Source organism: Hylaeus anthracinus, unplaced genomic scaffold (genome assembly GCF_026225885.1).
Source record: "Hylaeus anthracinus isolate JK02 unplaced genomic scaffold, UHH_iyHylAnth1.0_haploid 12000, whole genome shotgun sequence".
Taxonomy (NCBI): domain Eukaryota; kingdom Metazoa; phylum Arthropoda; class Insecta; order Hymenoptera; family Colletidae; genus Hylaeus; species Hylaeus anthracinus.
In genome coordinates, this window is record NW_026534347.1 from 1,487,150 (window position 1) to 1,507,014 (window position 19,865).

Here is a 19,865-nt window from a genome sequence, read left to right on the forward strand (position 1 = left end):
AGAGAGAGAGAGAGAGAGAGAGAGAGAGAGAGAGAGAGAGAGAGAGACCTCCACTCCACAACAAAGCCCATTCTGTCGGCCCCGTTTCTCGTATTCAGCGGGACGCGTTTGCTGCTTTTTCGAAAACGAATTCGACAAAGCGCGCGGACGATCACAATGGCACGTGTTCGCGAGGCTAACTTCCGGGGCTAGTACTTTCTCCCCGTGCGTAGTTTCTTTCTCTTTCACGTCTTCCACGGGAGTCGGCTACGTTCCCTCGTGGTTCCAGAGCAAGTGCCCCTTCGCGCGGGCTCCTTTGCTTTGCGTTGCTCTGGGACCCGTAACGGGGATAATTGAAACGGCCCAACTGGAAAGTATGCTCCTCTGAGAAGCCTGGAAGTTCTTAGAAACCGGTGGTATTATTAAAGCAGAGACGTCGTCGAAGGGATTTAATTCCGAGGGAATTCCGACGAATTTTTTAATGCCACCTGGTGTTGATTTACTTTCGTGAAACATACACTTTCCCCTTTGTTTTCTTTACGAGGAATAATGAAAATCACGAGAGAACTTCTGTTCGCTACCGTATACCCTTTGTGAATAATGCAAAGTTTAATTTTGTTTCCGTTCGAGCGCACTCGAGCTTCTAGATTCTAGATACGCGGAAACTACGACAGAACACGGCAATAACGATAAAAATAATCGGCAACCGAACACGAAGCTATGCGACGATGGTCACGTATCCGTCCAGTCACGAAGAGGACATTTCGCACCGAATCAGAGAGACGTTTCTCGCTTTCAAACAATAAACTTCCATTGCATGGACAGAAACGAGCCAGACGACGAAAAACCATGGGAAGAGATAACCATAAACTTTGCCCGTCAAGTGTGGAATTCGTTCAACTTGATTAATCTGTCTGCGACTGTACAACTACGTGTGCAAACGTATTTTATTATTAAAAAACCTTCGGATAAATTCCTTATATTTTTGTCTAAAGATATCTGGAAAAAAGAAACGATGAAAAATGCCACGATAAACATGATGCTCGCGAGCTACTATGAAATCTGACCAGAATTAGGTTGTCTCGTGAATGATTCTTGGTCCTGAGTGCAGCGAGCAGGGAATCGCCTACCGCGTGAAAATTTCATCGATTAATCCCGCAGGAAGAATCGATCGACGGATATACTATTCGTGTCTAATTTCTAAGCCGATTAAAAGTACGATCATTTTAACAATGATACAACCGGGCCGAGATACGTTTTTGTACTATGTTTCTCGATGCTACGGAAATACAATGCGGATGGCAGCTATGCAATGGTTTCGCGTAAAAATATTTCGTTGTTTACTTGTTCCTTCGGCTCAAGGGCTTACGATATGGATTCTCCGTACACGGACGTATTTTCATTCCAGCTGGCGATGGTGTACGTGAATTTCATCGTGGCCTTTGTTGACTCGACAGAGTTATTTCCCTGGGCGATTCCCACCTCAGCTCTGACTCCCTTTCGTCCAGAACGGTGTTCGCGGTGGGTTGATGAGCTCTAAGAACAGGTTAAGCAGGGATTCCAGTGAAACAGGATCAAGGACTCGTAACCTTTTGCATTAGAAGCCATCTCGCGGATAAATCGCTCAGGGATAGTTTCTTTATTTTATCTTTCGTTTCTGTTATAAAGAAGCTTTCGTCTAAACAAGCTCGTTCAGATGGTGGACTACTCTTACGAAGGTGTTGAGCGTGACCGAGGGGACGTGTATGGTGTCTCTTGTACGCCTAACTCGAGTCACCGAGAGGTCCACGAATGCTAGAGACCTGGATGCTTGTAAATTCCATTCTGAGACGTTAAAATCTTGAGGACAAGTTCTTGAATCATTGAGCGGAGCCCAACGACGAGCTACCTCATTCTTATCTTTGTCCACCTGATATCCATTAACATCGCAGCAGAAGAAACTTTTTCTTTCCTTTTCGCAAGCTCGCCGCAAAAAGGAAGTGTGCAGAGACAACGCGTTCAACTAATTTACTTAGCGCGAAGGCGGTGTCACGCAGGAAGTTCAATTTTCCTGCGACGAAGAAACACGCGCGAAACACCCGAGCGAGTTTGCGAAACAGAGGAAAATCCTTGCGAATTTACAGGCTCCCCGAAACAAGGAAATTCGCAGCCCAGGAGAGGAGAAAGACGAGACGCTTTTGAATGGCGACCGCGATTATTCTACGGGAAGAAAGAACAGGAACAGATGGAGGAAAGATAATCCTTGGATAATCCTAATCGACGGATTACCACTCGTTTGGCACGAATCGGTCGTTCAACTTTCTCGTACCGTCGCACCTGTGAACTACTTTTTAAGATTCGTACTTCGTTAAGTGTCCATTGTTTATTCAAGGGGACGAGCCAGTCAAATTTCACCGATTCGAGTCCAAGGAAACGAACAAGAACCCTAAGTTCTCCTTTTAATGAAACGTGCAATGTGGCTACTAATTTCACGAATGATTAAAATTAATATTCTACTCGTGGTTACATTTTGTCATCCTTATCAGCCCTGATTACTCGTCCCGTCGAATTACACGGTTCCATTTTCGCGAGGCGTTCGAAGTATTTTCAGTATCAGATCGGGTACCCGTCAAGGCGACGTTCGAGGGATCCCCTTTTAATCGTTCTCGCCGAGAAAACAGAGGAAAGCTTCGACCAAGTGGAAATCCAATAACAGATCCCGCGACAGCGACGAATGCCAGCAGCGATTCCTCGTGGAAGTGGCGTACCGTGTACCAAAAAAATGTAGCAAATGGCCGAAAGCAATTCCGTCCGTAAAATTCTGACGTTGCGGGAGTACTTGTCGGAATTGTTCGGGGGCGAAAGCGTTCGCGGCACGGAAAATAAAAAGGGCTCTTCGGCCAGAACAACACGTGAAAAATTGGTTCAACGACGACGAATCGGTTTGACATCCGTCGAAACGTACCAAAATTGACGTCGAGAATTTCACACGGTCCCCGAGCAGAGTTCGCGCGCCGCACGAGAGACGCGGAAGACGCGAAACCGATTTATTATCGACAGAATACCCGTTATTCTCCGTCTGTGGTGAAACCAGGCCGAACGTCCGTTATACGTCGCTCCAATTTTGCTCCTAGGAGCGAATCGATGGAAACGCGAGTATGCTTCGATCAGCGCGATGGAATCGCTTTATCTCCACTTCCATTTAGCTATGCTTTCGATCTATAACCGGCAGGCCGAACAGAAACTGGTTCGACGATCCGATATCGATCGTCTGACAGCAGTTGTTCGCGATTAGGTTCCACTAATGAAGGTCAGTCACTCAGAGGAGTACTTTGTCGACGCTCGCTGTCTCTGTGATCTTTGGGAATCAATCCTGCGGAAACTGGTGAACCTACCATCCTGACAATAGGCGCACGGAGAACAAAATCTGTTGCTTATTTGAATTAATAAAATTAATTTATGGGAAAATCGAGTATTTGTCGCGAATATGGCTCCCGCGCGCATATCCTGGAAGAGAAACGAAGTCTGGGAAACGAAGGTACGCGGGACAGAAATAGAGAAGCTCAAGTATCCTTTGGCGCGCGTTTAACCTCCGAAAAAATTCCTCGTGAATCCACTTTTAGAGAAACGCCGCGCGCTCCGCATCGGTAGGGAGGAGTACAAAAGGCTCGAGTATTGTTTACCCTGACGTGGGGGTTGGCTGAGGAGAGAGTCGGTGGTGGAGAATCGCAGAGAATTCGACCGCGCGATAAAGGGATGACAAGGAAGCCTCGCTCGAGTGCCAGAGCCTGACTTCTCCCCTTTTTACTCAGCGAAAGGCATGTAAACGAATGAAAATGAGAGACAAACGGCCGAATTGGTCTCAGATCTTGGTTGGTGTTGCTCGTTGCCACTGAAAATTAATAAACTTTGTGCCAACGATCAGTTCTGAATAAAAATACCAACGCTCCACTCTGTACCCATTTTAAAAGGATGACAACACGACAAACTACGGTTGAAAGTTGATACGCCAACGAGCAGGTAACCCCGGTGGTGCAAGCTCAACGTCGGCTTCTATCGCGAATTCGCCAGCCGCATTGGAAGCTACAGGTACACGGTTCTTGGAGTGACAAAACCAATACTCGAGTTCAACGTGTCGGGAGCTAACAGGCCAAACTGATGGCAAACTCGAGGGTGGCCAACGTAAGCTGACGTTGTACGCAAACTCAAGGAACATCGCGTGGGTCAATCACTCGAAAAAGAAGAGACATCTTGGATAACGAAACGCTAAGGCTCGATTAACACGAGAATGTACCTAAATACGTGGGACTTGCTTCGTTCGACATATAGAAACAATAAAAAAAAAGTTCCATGCAAATATGTCCCCTGGACGAGTCCTATCACCGATTCCACGCGTGCAAACGCATAGGAAAATGAGCGAACGTCAAAAGACAGGCACGGTGAAGGGAGAACCTGACGATGGTGCTTTCGCTGGACACGGGCAAAAGGCATACAGATCTATTCACACGTACCGGCGTGGTACACAGGCCCGCGTCCACCGCAACGCGTCCATAAGGCAACACCCACGCAAACGTTTTTCTATGTCTGCACGCGTGGATGGTGCACAGGGTAGAAGAGTGCAGGACCGATGGAACGAGGCGAAATGGTTGGGACGCAGCCTGGTTCAAGGTAGGAGGTAGTTCAGTTTAGTTTGGGGTCTTGGTTTGGGTTCGAGTCCCTCAGCCGCGCACCACCGTTCCACCATCGCCACAGTCCTACTCCCGCAGGGGCGGAACTCGATAGACTGCGGGGGATGAGGGTTGCTGCTCGTGGATCAATACCACGGCGGGTTGCAGGGTGTGCAGGGGCTTGCCACGTCGTGTGGCACGCGCATACGCCTACTATCCGCAGGAGCGACGAGGACACCCGTAACCGGTTGCGCGTTGGACGGACGGGAACAGACGAGGAAGAGGGAAGATCGAACGGGCGGAACTGTTGATTCGCTGAAAATACTGGTGGGTTTTCAGGCGATTTTCCCTGGTTTATTAAGAATCGACTCGACAGCCCACCTCGCGTGCGGGAACCTGGCCACCACCGAATCGGTAGTGCCTGGCACCGCGATCGTATCGAGAATGCTTCACAGGTGAAATCGATGCCTCTTGACACACGATTCCTGACAGTTCGAATCGATCCGCTGAGAACATTTTATGGGATACAGGCTTTTTCAAAAGGGCCTCATTGTTTATATTCTTTATTCCTTTGAACGAGAAAGAACTAATCAAAATATGACGTGTATTTCGAGACAGTAGCGACGCTACTGCGCACGCAGTCTACGCAGCGCTTGGCGACACTTTCGCGTTCAAGCTCTCGGTAACGAAACCTTCTTACAGACATAATCTTTTTTCGAAAATGTTGGATACGATACTAATTGAATCTCTTTTTTGTAAATTTCGTCAGTTCTATATGTTCTAAAGAAACGCAGCTCGGCAAGGTACAAATGCTGACATTTGCAATGCAATGCCGAATGAATTTCGACGAAAGGAAGATGCTCGATGGAAAATGGTAACATTGTTAGCCGCTGAAGATCCCATCGGTTTCAATTTTTAAAACACGGTAGACGTATCTCCGTTAGAGCGAGACCATTCGAAAGAACGCTCATGTGTAATGAGACATGTACCCTTAGGCGATGTACCCTTGACAGCACGAGTAGACGCGTTTCCCTTTCAACAAAGACCTTGTCTTCCCTTGATCAGAACCAATTTCGTTTTCTTCTGCGAGCAATAACATCTCACTGCGACATATAATTCTCTGGTTATTTACGTACCTGCCAACGTGACCTTAATGAAAGTTATATTAGTCGCTTCATCTAAGTACCGTAAGTCTATATTTACATCCTGGTGCGACAGCTAAAGGTTGTATCGCGTATGGTAATACCTCTCCGTTGAACGTAAATCTGGCATAAATAAACTTGTTACAAGCGTAACTCTATACGCGATAATATCCCGGGGACAGCAGACACATTGCTGCAGATGGGGTAACAAAGTTACTACGGTTCGGGTTGATCTCGTTCAACCTGCGAGCCGCGTTACACAGCCATTCCTGCTGCTTGTCAAACCAAAATTGTACCGAAATTTGTTTTGCAAACAAACGCGGACTTTAGCTCGAGGATTGATGGTTTCGGAGAAGAGAGTTTGGAATTCCGTGCGTTCGGAGTTTGCGGCAACACAGTTTCGTTTCGAATTGTACAAATTGAAAGGAACTTCTATTTGTCCACGTTTGGAATCAATCTAGCGTGTTTCAGAAATAGAGCTTGTTGATTTTGGTTGCTTTCGCAGAAATACTGGCTTCATTTATTACACAATAGCAACGATTTTTAGGTCTACGACATTCTAAAGGTCTACGCGTTCCCTTCGTAGGTGGTACTCTGGCGCTAGAGGTCATAATTCCAAGCTACAACAAAAAATAGCACCCGGATAAAGCAGAAAAACACAACGCATTGAAAATTATTTTTTTTCATTTCAATTTTCCCTCCGACCCGACCACGACACGGTATTCCAATTCCGAGCGAGTCGTTTCGCCGAGAGACAGCAGAATCCCTTTATTTTAAAAACGCGCGTGGAGCGTAAACGCGTACGCTTCAGCTCGAGCAGAAAATATTAAAGTGCGTACACGGTCCGCCGCGCGGCGAGTACAGCCCGGGTGACCATAAAATCGTAGCCATACGATTACGACTGTAGCTTCCTTTTACCGCGTTGGCTGATCCGCTGGTATTAGCCCTAAGCTGCTTTGCGCGCGTGGAACGAAGACGGACGATACGGGGAGCGAGGAAGAGCGACGAGGAGGAGACGAGGCGACGTTAACGCGGGAAAACGGAACGGGAACGAGTGGGAACGCGAAGAGGAAGGGCGAACCTGAAACGGCCTGTAGTAGGGTGACTCCAGAACGGGGGCTCTCTCGCACGGTCCTGGGATACCTGTGGCTCCACACGACCATCGCAGCGATGCTTTTTTCTCGTCTCCCCTTTGTCCACCCCCTAATTCTTTTTTTCCCTTTTGGCTTCCACCCTTTTCTCCTCGTTTCGTCCCTTTTTTTTTTTTTTTTTTTACCTATTCACTGCGTCATGCCAGTCGACGCGAGCATTATCGTGGATATCGACCACAGATTCGGCCACTGATAACGAGTTTCTCGTTCGAACGCGGACGCACACAGGGCTCGATCGCTCGCGACTCTTTGCCAGTCTGTTCCCGTTTGGAACAGCTCCCTGTGACTCGTGCGACATGAGCAAGAATTTAATGTTCTTAACGGGTGGCTGTTTAAAATTTACCAGTACGCGAAATTCAACGATGACTGTGGAGAACTGCCGCACTGGAAACGACGATGATTCGATACGAGAGAGAAATATTTACGGAGCGGAAGTTAATCGTTTTGCTGTTGGGAAGAAACGATCGATGAACTGTTACGTTCCAACAGAGTAAAGACAACGCTCTGTCGATCGGTATCGATTACTGCCACCGAATATCGACGAGTACAAGTAACCCGCACTGCGAGTGTGCATGGAATGCATAAATAAATAAGTGAAAATGTCAGAGGTAGACGCGCCTTGATCGTGGAGAGTGAACTGAAACTGCGAGCGAGGTATTTCGGGAAATTCTTGCAAATAACAAGATGTCCGCGCTTAATGGGAGGTCAAAGCATACTTTTTTCTCTAAGAGTTTCCTAGTCACGAAGAAAAGGGGAATTCGTACCACGGCTGCATTATTAACATGATCCTGCAACGAGACGGAAAGTTTCATCGCGAGACGCGTTCGTTATTCTTCTCCACCGCCTTATGAAGTTTTAACGATCTCGTCGTTGCATTCTTTATGCAGATCGAGCGTTCCACTATGAATAACTTCGATCGAGGCTTAATATTCCATCAGCGAGACGAGTCATTCCGCGAATCGAGGGGACTGATTATTGCATCACGACTCGTCGATACATACTACTGAATGGAGTAAATGGAAACAAAGACAAAGACGCGATCGAGTTCTTTTCAATACCACGATTATCGAACCTCGCGGTACGGAAGCAACGACAGCTTCGATTGTCTGCAATCTATCGCATCTACAAGCTTGAAACTCGGAGAAACCATACAAGATGAAAATTGTCGAGCTTCATCTGCAAAATTAACGAGAGGACACTCTTAAAAATCTCTGGGAAGTAGAGCTATAAAATTGGGTTTTATCGAGTCCTCAAGTTCGAAAGAAGAACAAAACCTTGGACAAATTGATATGAAATAATTGCTTTGAATCTCGTAATTAATAACTTAAGCTCTAGGCCCTAGAGTCTAGGGTATCGGAATTGGGTCAGCGCTAATCCGATCGTATTTAATTTCGTTATAACTTCACGGCTGACACTGAGATCGTTTTGTTCGTATAACTTTATCGAACGTATCTATACAGAGTAGCCCGTAATGAAAATCCGCAAATAACTGAAATCGCAAAGGGCTAACGCATGGGTGATTCAGAGAGATTTTACGGACGATCTGTCCCCCGATTTTCAATCCTGTTTTTATCTTCTCCCATGAAAATAAAAAAAAAAAAAACGGTAGGAAGGGTACGTGGAATAAATAAACGGAACTTTAAATTTGTCCGCGTTTCGACGTGGAATTTAGTCACGAGCGACGCAGTCAGCGAGCACGCACTCACATATCTTGCATGGAACGCGCGAAACGGATGAACGGGCAAGAAATTAATTACTTTTTTACCCCACGACTGCGGCAAACGCTCGCTCGGATCTGCGAGCGTATCGCTTTTCTTTTTTATTTTGATTTTTTTTTACAGGGCCGCCGCCGCTCAAAAGCTTCCAAAAACGTGCTCGTCAATTCTTCATCCACCGATCGGAATTACACGGGTCCGCGTATCCCCGTGTATCAAATTCAAAATTGACCGTGGCCATCTTTCCCCGCGATTAAGTCCTCCCAGGGCTGTTTCGACGTGCGACAGGTTGCAATAAACTTTATCCCCGATGCAGTTCCTCTGTTTTACAGCTTTTCCGCGTTTCCCGTGGACGATATACGTCACTTTACCGCGTCGTTGCGCCACCACAATTCGAATATAGGTTGGTACAGGTGCCTGTTCGAATAGATGAACATCGAGAAGGTCAGATGGCATTTTTTCTTACGAAGGAAGCACAGTACGAGAGAATGTTATCGGGAATTTTGTGACTCTACTTTTAATAAATATCTGAATGAATCCGTTGCAAAACGGGGACCGTGAACTACTCTAACCGCTTGAATGGAAGGGTTTGCGATAAAGCGAACATCGATCGACTTCCCCGAGAGCCTAGCCTCGTCACACGGTGGGGTGAAAATGGTTAAAACTCGTAAAACAGCAGACGATCGTAAAACTCGTGAATGAAAGCAGTTTCCTCGCTTCGCGTTGGCCCCCTCCTTCCTCTGGAAAAATTATGACGGCCGAACGATCGTTATTCCGTACAAACGACGTCGGAGCAATATTAAAATCCGGTATTTCTCTTTTAATTGAAAAGGAACTCTGCACTCGCGCTTCGCTCTCTTTACTCGTGGCATACGTAATTAGCGAAGAATAATAATAACACGGAGCATCTGTCGACTGAGAACACGAGCACAAAATTGTTACGACCGTTCTACGCGAATAGGTGAATACAAAATTTAGAATAAAATATTCTCTGGGAGGATTGAGAGCGAGTAAAAACGTGTCCGACCATAACCAAGTACTTCTACTTGCACTGCTCGAACATTTATTCCACTATCGAGTATTCGTCGAATATCGATGCAAATTGCACGTGGTCCCAAATCCAATGGTACCTCAGATAACAAGGAAATTTATCACGTCCACCTTCCATGCTGGATGCAGTTGGTAATTCTCGCTCTATGCAAGGGAAACTACCCTCGTAATTGCACCGAAAAGCTATTCGCGTGGCAAGTAAACTATAAGGAGCAGAAAAGAAGATTGTCTTCCGGTTGGAAGGAAGAACCGAGGCGCAACTGCCAGAGAAAAATGGCGGACCGGATGGTATATATTTCGCGGGCGAAAGCCACGTGTAGCAATCAAGCAAACGGGCCAGGTAAAGTGATCCTTAGGTAAAAGCACCTGCCGTGATGACCGGTAGTATCCCTGAGAACCGATTTATCGAGCTGGAAGGTCGACGCTCATCTTGGCTCGCGTGCATCACTCGTTCACGATGCACGTGCACCACGGAACGGGTAACGGACCCGAGAGGGTGCGCACGATCGCCGCATCCCTCACGTAACCTAAACGAAACTTAAATGAATGCCTAAATTCCGCGAGTCACGCGAGCCTGAACCTGTCCGATGGAACGCTGATTTTTATTGGCATTCTCGAGTTCGAAGGGCTGCTCTCTCTCTGGTAATTGCCAACACCGTTTGGCTTCGTTTACTACATAGTTCTCCAGGTACTTACGCGAGTTTGGTTTAGGTTTAGATTAGATCTGACGCGTTCCGTTACGAGGGCATTCGTGTCGATGTTAATTTTGTCCTCGACGCTGTTGCAATTTTTGCTCTTGAAATTTTGGAAGAGCTAGTTATCCTTTGCTGTTGATTACTGTACTTCTGTATCGCTATACTTTGTGATGTTACAATTTTTATTCGTCACGATGTTCCATATCTCGCCCTACTAACGGAAATTCTACTGCACGAAGGAATACGTGCAAGGGTTTCACAGCAGCATTTCCGTTTTCGGGGTGTGAGTGAAAAGGCTGGTTGCCATCAGCTTTAGTGGAGGGTGTAATTAAAGGGATGGCGAATCTAGATAGCGCTTTAGGCCTCGGTGCAGCATCATGCTTGTTCACCCGTTGAAGGCACTTGCACTCCTCTTGAGAGGAGGGAGTGTTTTACACCCTTGGGACACACGATCTATCAGCGTTGTTCCTGCCAGGCGTAATCACCGCCCTTAACCCTTTTCTTCTTAAAAGATAACGATTACGTCATACGCGAGAACAATGGCATTCCGTGGCTAAATCATGATGCGTGACAGCGCGGAACGGCAATTAGGGCGATAAAGGCGACGAAGGGATTAACCTCTTAACGACTGTTTTCATTGAAAAGAAACGACATGTACGATGGAATCGTTGAGACATTTTAACGAGGATTCTGTTGTGATTGCGAAAGTTGTGACACAGAATTGTAGATTACAATCAATTTGATATAAGTGTCTGTGGAGACGAGCATTAAGAAAATAAAGCCAAGTATGTATGTATAAGCGAGAATAATGTTTGTGTTAGTCTGGAGATGGTTCCTTTTTAAAGGACCCTTCGTCTCCAGTGTCGCCAATATCTTGAAACAATTTTCATCCACGATGATTTATCGTATACATTTATTGTATTCGTGCCAGGACATTTCCCCATTGTGAATCCCGCAACGCTGATGATATAATACCAGATTAATATACATATTGCGAAGGAGGCAGGAATGGTCCTGTCACTGACAGAGAAGGGAAGGATGCAATTGAGAAAATTGCTGGGATATCGGTTTCACCCTCGCATCACTCAGGGATGGTGGATGCGAAATGCAGGGTAACGTGGAGGAATCTTCCGGTCTAACGCCGGCTGACGCAGCTGCATGCCACCAAAATAAATTTTCACGACATCTACCCCGCGGCAATATCGCTGGAAATTTCAGGAAAAATGCTATTCCTTCTGCGAATCGTTCTTACTCGAAAACCCATCGCTTTGCAACTAATCGACCCAAGTTCTACTATTAATCGTTTCAGAGGTACTCTTTTCAACAGAATATCTATTAACTCTGCAATTGTAATTCGTATCTCGAGATATACTTAAACAGTACCATAGAAAAATAAAAATATTTTCGGTTTGTACGAGTGTAAAAAAACATTGAAGATGGAAGGGCGTCCCAAACTTTTGAACATCAGACGAGCAATTAAAGAGACTTACTTCGCGGGTCCGAAGAAGGCTTTTATTCCAGCGCGCCGTTACGATTCCCCTCCAACTTTCCTCCGTTCTATTATCAGCGCTACTCTATCGGAAAAGTTCTGCAATTCGTCGGATTTATCACGCCCCTCGTCCCTCTCTACTTACTGTTCCAGCTGACTTTAAAATTTACTACTGTAATCGGCCGCTTGAAATCGTTCCCCAAGGTGTTCCGTCTCAATTTCGTTTCAATATCGACTTCTACGTTGGAGGAGATATCGAAGGCGGGAAGACAGCTCTATCTTATCGATATATTTAACCAGAATGTAGGTTATCTTACGTCCAATTATCATCTGTATTTCTAAAAATTCGAAAAACCGACGTCACTCATAGAAAACCCCTGAAAAATAAAAACCGTCGAAGCAAGTTTTCCCTTCGTCCCTAATGAACTCTTTTTTGGCCAGTTTCAGGCCGTTCTCTTCTCTCGAAAAAGCTGCGTTTTTCGCCGGAATCATTGCTTCGAATCGTTAATTGGATAGCCACGAATGGCTGAAGAGTGCTCTCGATTTTCCAGCTTACTTTCGAAGGGTCGTTCAACGTGAGAGCTAGTCCCGATATTGGTGAACGAACCAGGCCGAGGACAGTCGAGAACACGATTTAGGCCCCCCCCCCCCCCCCCCCCCCCCCCCCCCCGCCCCCCGCGTGACGAGAAAATATTTTCCCCAGCCACTCGGTAAACACGTCGCTTCGTGACGAGGAAGATTGCTCGGGACTATCCGGGGGTAACTTTCGAAGGATTGTTGGCACGAGAGACGAGTCCAAAGTGAATCAATGGAGGTTGATTGGCCTCGCCGTGCCACGAGTCGGGGGTTGGTCAATTACATGGTCCGTCGTCTAACTACAGCTCACAATGACACCCGTGATTTTCGACCGCAACCCAACGGGGATACCAGCCTCACTTTTCAGGATGACTCACAGAGATTCTCCGCAAAAAAAGGAGAAATCTTCTGCGCTCGTTAACCCTCCGTTGCATCCACTACTTCTTTCTACTCAAAATATTAACCCTAAACCTACCAACGTTCACCTGTAACTACTTCTACCACTACTACAATTGAATAATGCATGAAACAATTGTATATAATTTTGATATATCATTTTTAGAAATTTCAGATTGTTATTACTATTACTGGGCCGATGTACTTTAATTTGTTTGACTTGCCCTTTCCCGATAGGCTAACATTCCCTACCATTTGCAACTTTCCAAAAGTAACATAATCTATCGGAACGATCACCTCGATAAATGGCCGTCCACGGTCGAATCTGAACGACTGGACTAATTAGCGGTGAATACATAGGTTGTTCCGAGCGAAGATTTCGTTTCACGGTCAGCGATTAATTGACCCGTTCCCGAAATTTCGAGCTGGAAACAGCAGCGGCGATGCTCGCGATACAACGGGAATCACGGACGGATGCGCTCCTGATTATAAGCCCGCTTAACGCACGATTAGCACCCGCGCGAAACGCCAGGATACGTTAACAACGATGGGGAAAACAATTGGAAACAATTCGAAGTTGCCAAAGCGAGGGGTGGTTATTTCCGACGCGCATTTTAAGGGGTGCGACCGCAAAATGAACCGAGTTTACGTGAATGTGGATTAAGGAACAAAGGAACTCTCGATTCGACGTTACCGTAATTAGGAACCAGCTTTGGAGAACTCTTTAATGAGAAATACGGGGAAATTTAGAGAAGTATATTAACAAGAAGAATAATTTTAATCGAATAAATTCGATTCAGGCGGGGGGGAGGGGGGGGAGGGTGTTTCATCGAATTAAAGTTCGTTGCTATCACTGGATTTGTGGGGATTCCCGAGTCTTTAACGTTCATACGGATTCATAATTTACTTGATTCGCGTTCTCACTTTCACACTAAAAAAAGCTAAATGTATACAAGATGTCCCTGAAGAGGTTAATTTGGTAAATTCCACCTTGGTCTCCAAATGACTCTAAAACAAACGTGGAACAAATAACGAACAAATACACGTTCTTTATGGAAACTAGAATAGTCACACGATCCGGGGGGTTACCGGTGCATTTGTTACTTTTACGACGTTAATTTCCCATTCCAATGCGATCGTATGTACGCAAATACACGGTGCAATTTTGTTGAAAATCACCTTAGCGGTCATCGCCGTGTAGGTACAACGTGGTAATAAATGGACGGTCGTTTTGCGGTAACCCGTTAAATTCCGGGCGATAATGAAATCACTCGTCGCTGCTTTGTTCCATGTCAAATATAATGGAACGGATCCAAGAGAATGAATAATATTTGTTTTGGGATAGTTGCACGCCGCTATAACAGAGTAATAACTGACGGCGTATTTTATGCGTTTACGATATAAATTAATGTAACAAACGTGCGGGGAACGTAACCAAAAGGTACGAGCGCTTGTGCACGATAATAATATTATAATATTTGATGTTTTCTATATTATCGCGTTATATTACCCGTAGTAAGCAAAAGATAAGCAAATGTCTGGGTAAGAGAGACTATGGGGCAAACTCGAAGAGATGTGACGCGAAACCGTGAAAAATTCTTCCTCTTCGAACGCGCTGCCCTGTGCCGGAAACCTTTCATTGCCGACAATTCACACAATGTGTTGCTGACAGGTCGGATTTGCCACGAGCGGTACTAATTCTTGGTGTTAACATACACTTCACCGATGTAATTGGATTTTCGTATCGCTCTATCGTAACTGTCCACTTGAATGATCACGATTCGTGTGTTGGGACCACCAATATTAACGCGCACATTCAAGCAACGAAATACCAAGAACCTCTGCGCTATGGTTTAAATAATTTTAATGTCTGTAATGATACAGCATGTGAACTCGATTTGGAGAATAGCTCACAAGAGGAGTGGCAATCGTTTAAAATTGTTGTGGGCAAAGAAGGTTAAATGTTAGGGATTACTGTCGGAGCAATAGGAGGCAACCACTCACCAAAACTGAGCACGTTCGAGTAAAGGTAGTAAAGTAACCACCTGCACCAGAGGAACACTCGCAGCCTGGCACGTTTCAACGCGACCATAATCAACGTTTAGCGGAAAAGATTTCAAAGGTTCGTCTTGAACGTACCGCGATCCACGCGTGGAAGATCCACGAACTGAAATGGCCCACATATTAAACAGTGGCATATCGCCTCCCGCTGCATAATGTGAGACCATCGGATGAGAGCAAGAGGGAAAAAAGGGGGAAGAGTACTGGAACGAGGAAGAAGGAGACGAAACAACGAGCCCGTATGATTCCCCTACTCGCGAACGAATGAATGACGCCATTCGTTAAATTGCGACTAAGATCCGGATGTGTCGTGTATGAAGTGTTTGTGTCAGCTTCAAGAAACGAGGGACCTCGACTCCTTTCACATATTTTCGTTTATATAGAAAATTCACCGTTGAAAATCTTTCCTCTGCGAGAACAATGCTAGAACTGATCGTAAGAGCTAAGAATGAAGGCTACGACACGGATTTAACTACATCCTTGTCGCTATACGAAGTTTGCAAACACTTAATCGAAAGTTTACGAGCACTCGAAACGCACGAGTGGAATTACGAGACAACGAGAAAGTGTCCATCGATTGGAAAAACATTAATGACTGAAGGGGATATCCTAGTTTAGACTTTTTTGGGGACATTTTCTCAATGCACGCTTTCTTCGAAAGACTCTACAAATAATAAAATTAAAAAAAAAAAAATAGTTGAGAATTGATCAGACTTTCCTTGGACCAGGATACCTTCTCAACGCCTCGTGTAAGGGCAGAGTTATGTCGATAAGATGTAGCGCAAGAAAAATGAGGGATGAGAAGAAAAGAAAGTTCCAGGACAGAGCAAATATTGCGTGACTTGTCGTTGTAAGTTTACGTCGGGGTTACCATTTCTCTCCACGGAAACGCACTTTATGGAGGATATTATCGTTCTAATACCCCGCGGAGCCGACTCGTAAAGGACTCGAGGAATCTTCGAGGATCTCCGCCGTCGAAGGAGAACCACAAATTTCGCGTATTCTTTGTGGCGTCTCGAGGAAATAGAAAGCGACTTGCTTCGCTTACGATCGTTTTTATCCGTGCCAGATACGATGCGCATTTACGGAGAACCTTCTCTACTTTATAGGTTGTCGTTCTACCCTTCGGGACCAACACAGTTCCGAGAAGAATGTTACTGGACCCATTCGGATGATGCACGATCCCTATAATCATCGAAAATGTCTACCTGCGTCCAGTGACGCTCACTGCAATTTTATTCGATGCGTTTCGAACGACATTATTGACACAATTAGACTGCGGACCTTCGTGCGTTCATAGGAAAATTAAATTGGATTGGTGAAAACGTTGCAAGGACTAATCAGCGTTTGGCTCGTAATTTTTCTGCACTTTTGCGGTGAGACCGCAGGCTAGTATTACCTATACGACTTGACATGAAAGGTCTTCCGGCAATATCACGTTTCAAACTCTTATTTTCATAACGATCGCGTGCTCGTATCTCCAAGGTGTCTCGATGTACGAAATCCCCAAATGCAAACGATTATATTCGTCGTAACGAGCGGTAAACAAACGATGTCGTTGAAATTACTCACCTAATCACGAGTCCGCGGGGCAGACGGCACGTCGACTACTTCAGCTGATCGCGGCATGCAGCCAAGTGGTTCGCAACCGCGAAATAAGACACTGCGACACACAACTACACTGTCCATCGACCTCGTCCGGAACTTGTCTGTCTGAATAAAAAATAAGAAACATTGCATTCAGACCCTTACGCTCTGAGACACCGCGATCAAAGATTTGTTAATCAAAAATTTGGTCAGAGACAATTTTAATTGAACGTGGAGGCTGGATGGTCAACAGAGCAACAAAAATTATTCGAAAGGAGTAGAACGTGGACGACTTAAATCGCGTCTAACAGAACCGTCCTAGCGTATTTCAATTGTTCCTCTCCAACCATGAAAGTGGACTTGAGCGCGGTTTCTTGGATTCGTTGCTCGTAGAAGGTCGTTGCACTATCAACTCCGCGAGGCTCAGTTTTGTCTAGATACTCGGCTCCTTGACCCTACTTTGCATCACGTGCCAAGCCGAGTGGGATCAGGTACCATTTATCCACTCCAACCGGTTGCGATGCTGTAATTCAAACCGCTTCGAGGGCCACCATTGTTAGCAACGGGAGATATCAATGTCGGATTGGAGTTAGCGTAAATACTTGGCGTTGTTCGACGGAACGTTGACGAAAACACACCGAGTGAAAACATGTGTACCCGCGATTATTGTTGTCTGGTATTCTTCGAGTAATTTACGGTACAATGGAGCACATCGCGCGATCTAATGGGGAGAGTAACTCTCGATCGTTTTACTTTCAGAGGATAATAAAAGAGGGCTCGTCTTCGTGTAAATTGATATAGTGAATATATAGTTAATACAATAAAAAGGTGAGTGCATTTATGAAAAATGAAACATGTATTGTATTCTATCGATTGTAGAATATATTCGACGAACGTTACGTATATTTCATGGATGTTTTTCATATAAATATTATACGTCGCGAATGCATGAAATCCACGGTCCAGTTATAAACTACGTACAACGTAGATATTTGACTCAATACTCGAATCCAGTATGTATCTCGAAGCTCCTTTATACTTGAAGTTTATTCCTGAATTCCCTACACTGCTCGGATTAACAATAAACAACAAACGGGGTAGAAATCCAATTTTCCAGGCTACCAGCAACGATTTCCATGGAAATCCGTCGCATCTCCTGTTTCACTCGCGCCAATAGCTCATCCATTACTCGATGGTTCTCGACATTTTCTTTTAGCAGAGCGTGCGAAAGGGGGATGAACATTTATTCGGCCTATCCGTTCGCAACGTCGTAATTTAAGCTACAGAGAGGGTGCCCATTGTCGGTAGGAGAAAGATATCAGTGACAGTGAGTTTAAGTACTTAGTCGCGAGTCGCGTATCAAAAGAGGGAAGCCATTCGGTGGCTCGACGATGGGTATTGTCCGTAAACGTGCCTTTTGTGTTCCAATTGAACCGCGAATAGATCATCTTCGGCGCGGGAAAAATGCGCCGCATTCCGTGGCTTCCTTTTGTTTACCGAATGCGAACGAGCATAGAAAACGGACTAGGGATACGGCGTTAGGCGAATTCGGAATATCGCGTGCTTTCGAATGCGCGCATCGGTGTACACGTTGTTTCGATACTCGGTGAATGGACCCGATGAATCGTACAAAAAGGGGACGGAGCAGCGATGTTTGCCTCTGCTCATTTCTTTTACCTCTATCATTCGCGTAACGAAAAGACTTTTTATTCGTTGGGTTTATCGTTATTTATCTGGTAGAGGCGGAGTAGCGTTCTCGGTGTAACAGAAGGTCCACCTGGGAAAAACTAACTCCAATCGTGGCTGGAAAGTACGTGAACCTGATTGCGCCCGGTGAAGCACGAGCCAGCGAGATGAGAACGCAGATTCCTGAGAAAGTTTACGGTGATCACGGTTGAAGATATTAAGGTCGAGCGTAAGGCAGCGATTTAACTTTCCCTCGAAACCTTATATTCTCATATGGCATGAAAGCCGATCAATATCCTCGAAATAGAACGAATGAGTACACGCTTCATGCCGCACGGGAGCGGAGGAGCAACATTTTCCAAGCCTACGTGCACCCTAATATTAACGGACCCTATTGTCGACGACGAGGTGCATGAAGCTACGCGTTGGTTGCAAGTTCTAAGCAGGTACGTTCCAACATCGTTTCACATCTACGCGTTAAGTATTCGTTTCGTCTTGAAAAGAAACGATGCGTTGGATAGAAATTTTATTAACCCATATATAAGTGACGCTATTTTTCACTCGAGAATTAAAAAAAAAAATAATCTTAAATTTCAAGTGCGAATCTTTCCAGAAATTTTCAAGAAAATTCGCCTGGCAGTCAACGTGTTAGCAGCTCGTTCTAATCATAGCGAATGATCGAATAATCGAGTAGCATGAAATTATAAATTTGCGGGATGTTAATTTCGTAATATCAGTTTCATGAAAATAACAAACATCGTAAAATTGTCTTATTTAAACGAGCCCTTAGAATCGATACAATGCGTTACCATTGACACCGTTCAGTCACCCTAGCGTAGCCTCTCGAAACAAGTGACAGCGAAACCGGTACCTGTGGTACCACTCGTTACTCCTACGACGATAACGTAATCGCACGTGCACAATCGCCAAGGCAAATTGTTTTGCTTACGTTTGCAAGAACAAGCAAAACAAAATTTCATACGATTTCGCAAATCGCGAGCGTAATATATGAGAGCCTCGACCCGATAAATCAGCGAATTTAATTGACCGTGTATAAATAAATTCAAGCATTTCTTTAAGGTGGCTTTTTAACTCCGATACAGTAAAGAATATTAGTCTAGTATGATATCAGCCTAAGTAAACTCTTTCTAAACAGGGTGAGGTTAGTTGAAGTGTTAAGCAGCAACCTCCCTCGTTGAACCCAAAATTTCGTTTAAAGTTACGCCATGTGACACCAGTGAAACCGTTGAGAGATTGGCACAGAATAAAACGTGATAATTTATTCGCGTTTACCTTTAAATCTCCCGCATTTGTCCGAGGTAGCTTCAGCAACGGCTGGCACACACCTGTTTAGATCTTCCCTAAACGGATAATTATCCGTTACTGCGCAACACGAACGCGCCTACACTGTCGCGGCGATTCAACGCGAGTCCCTATCGAGATCTCGATCTTGGACACAACGGCACAACGATCCTGCTTTATTTAGGAACAACGGACACTGTCGATCGCGACGCGAAATCGGCCGCGATTCGAGACGCCCCACTTCGACATTGCACACGGTCACGACGGCGAGGTAACGTTGTTGATGGTAAGAAAAACAATGGTGAGGAGAGAGAGAACGGTTAACAGACGAAAGGTTAGGGATACAATGATTGAAAACACCCCGCGACACCGACGATTCGAGGTCGTCAC

General features: G+C 45.3%; 1 protein-coding gene across 4 annotated transcripts in view; it reads right to left on the reverse strand.

Moving 5' to 3' along the window:
• The window catches only part of LOC128889964 (kazrin), a 72,407-nt gene extending 52,542 nt beyond the window's left edge, over positions 1-19,865 (reverse strand). For 3 of the 4 annotated variants that reach the window (XM_054148038.1, XM_054148036.1, XM_054148034.1), the window contains exons 1-2: positions 19,467-19,865; positions 16,473-16,613 (exon numbers count right to left, since the gene is read on the reverse strand). The gene's annotated coding sequence lies outside the window, so the exon portion shown is untranslated. The remainder of the gene's footprint in view (positions 1-16,472; positions 16,614-19,466) is intronic. The other variant, XM_054148037.1, reaches the window with a different exon arrangement.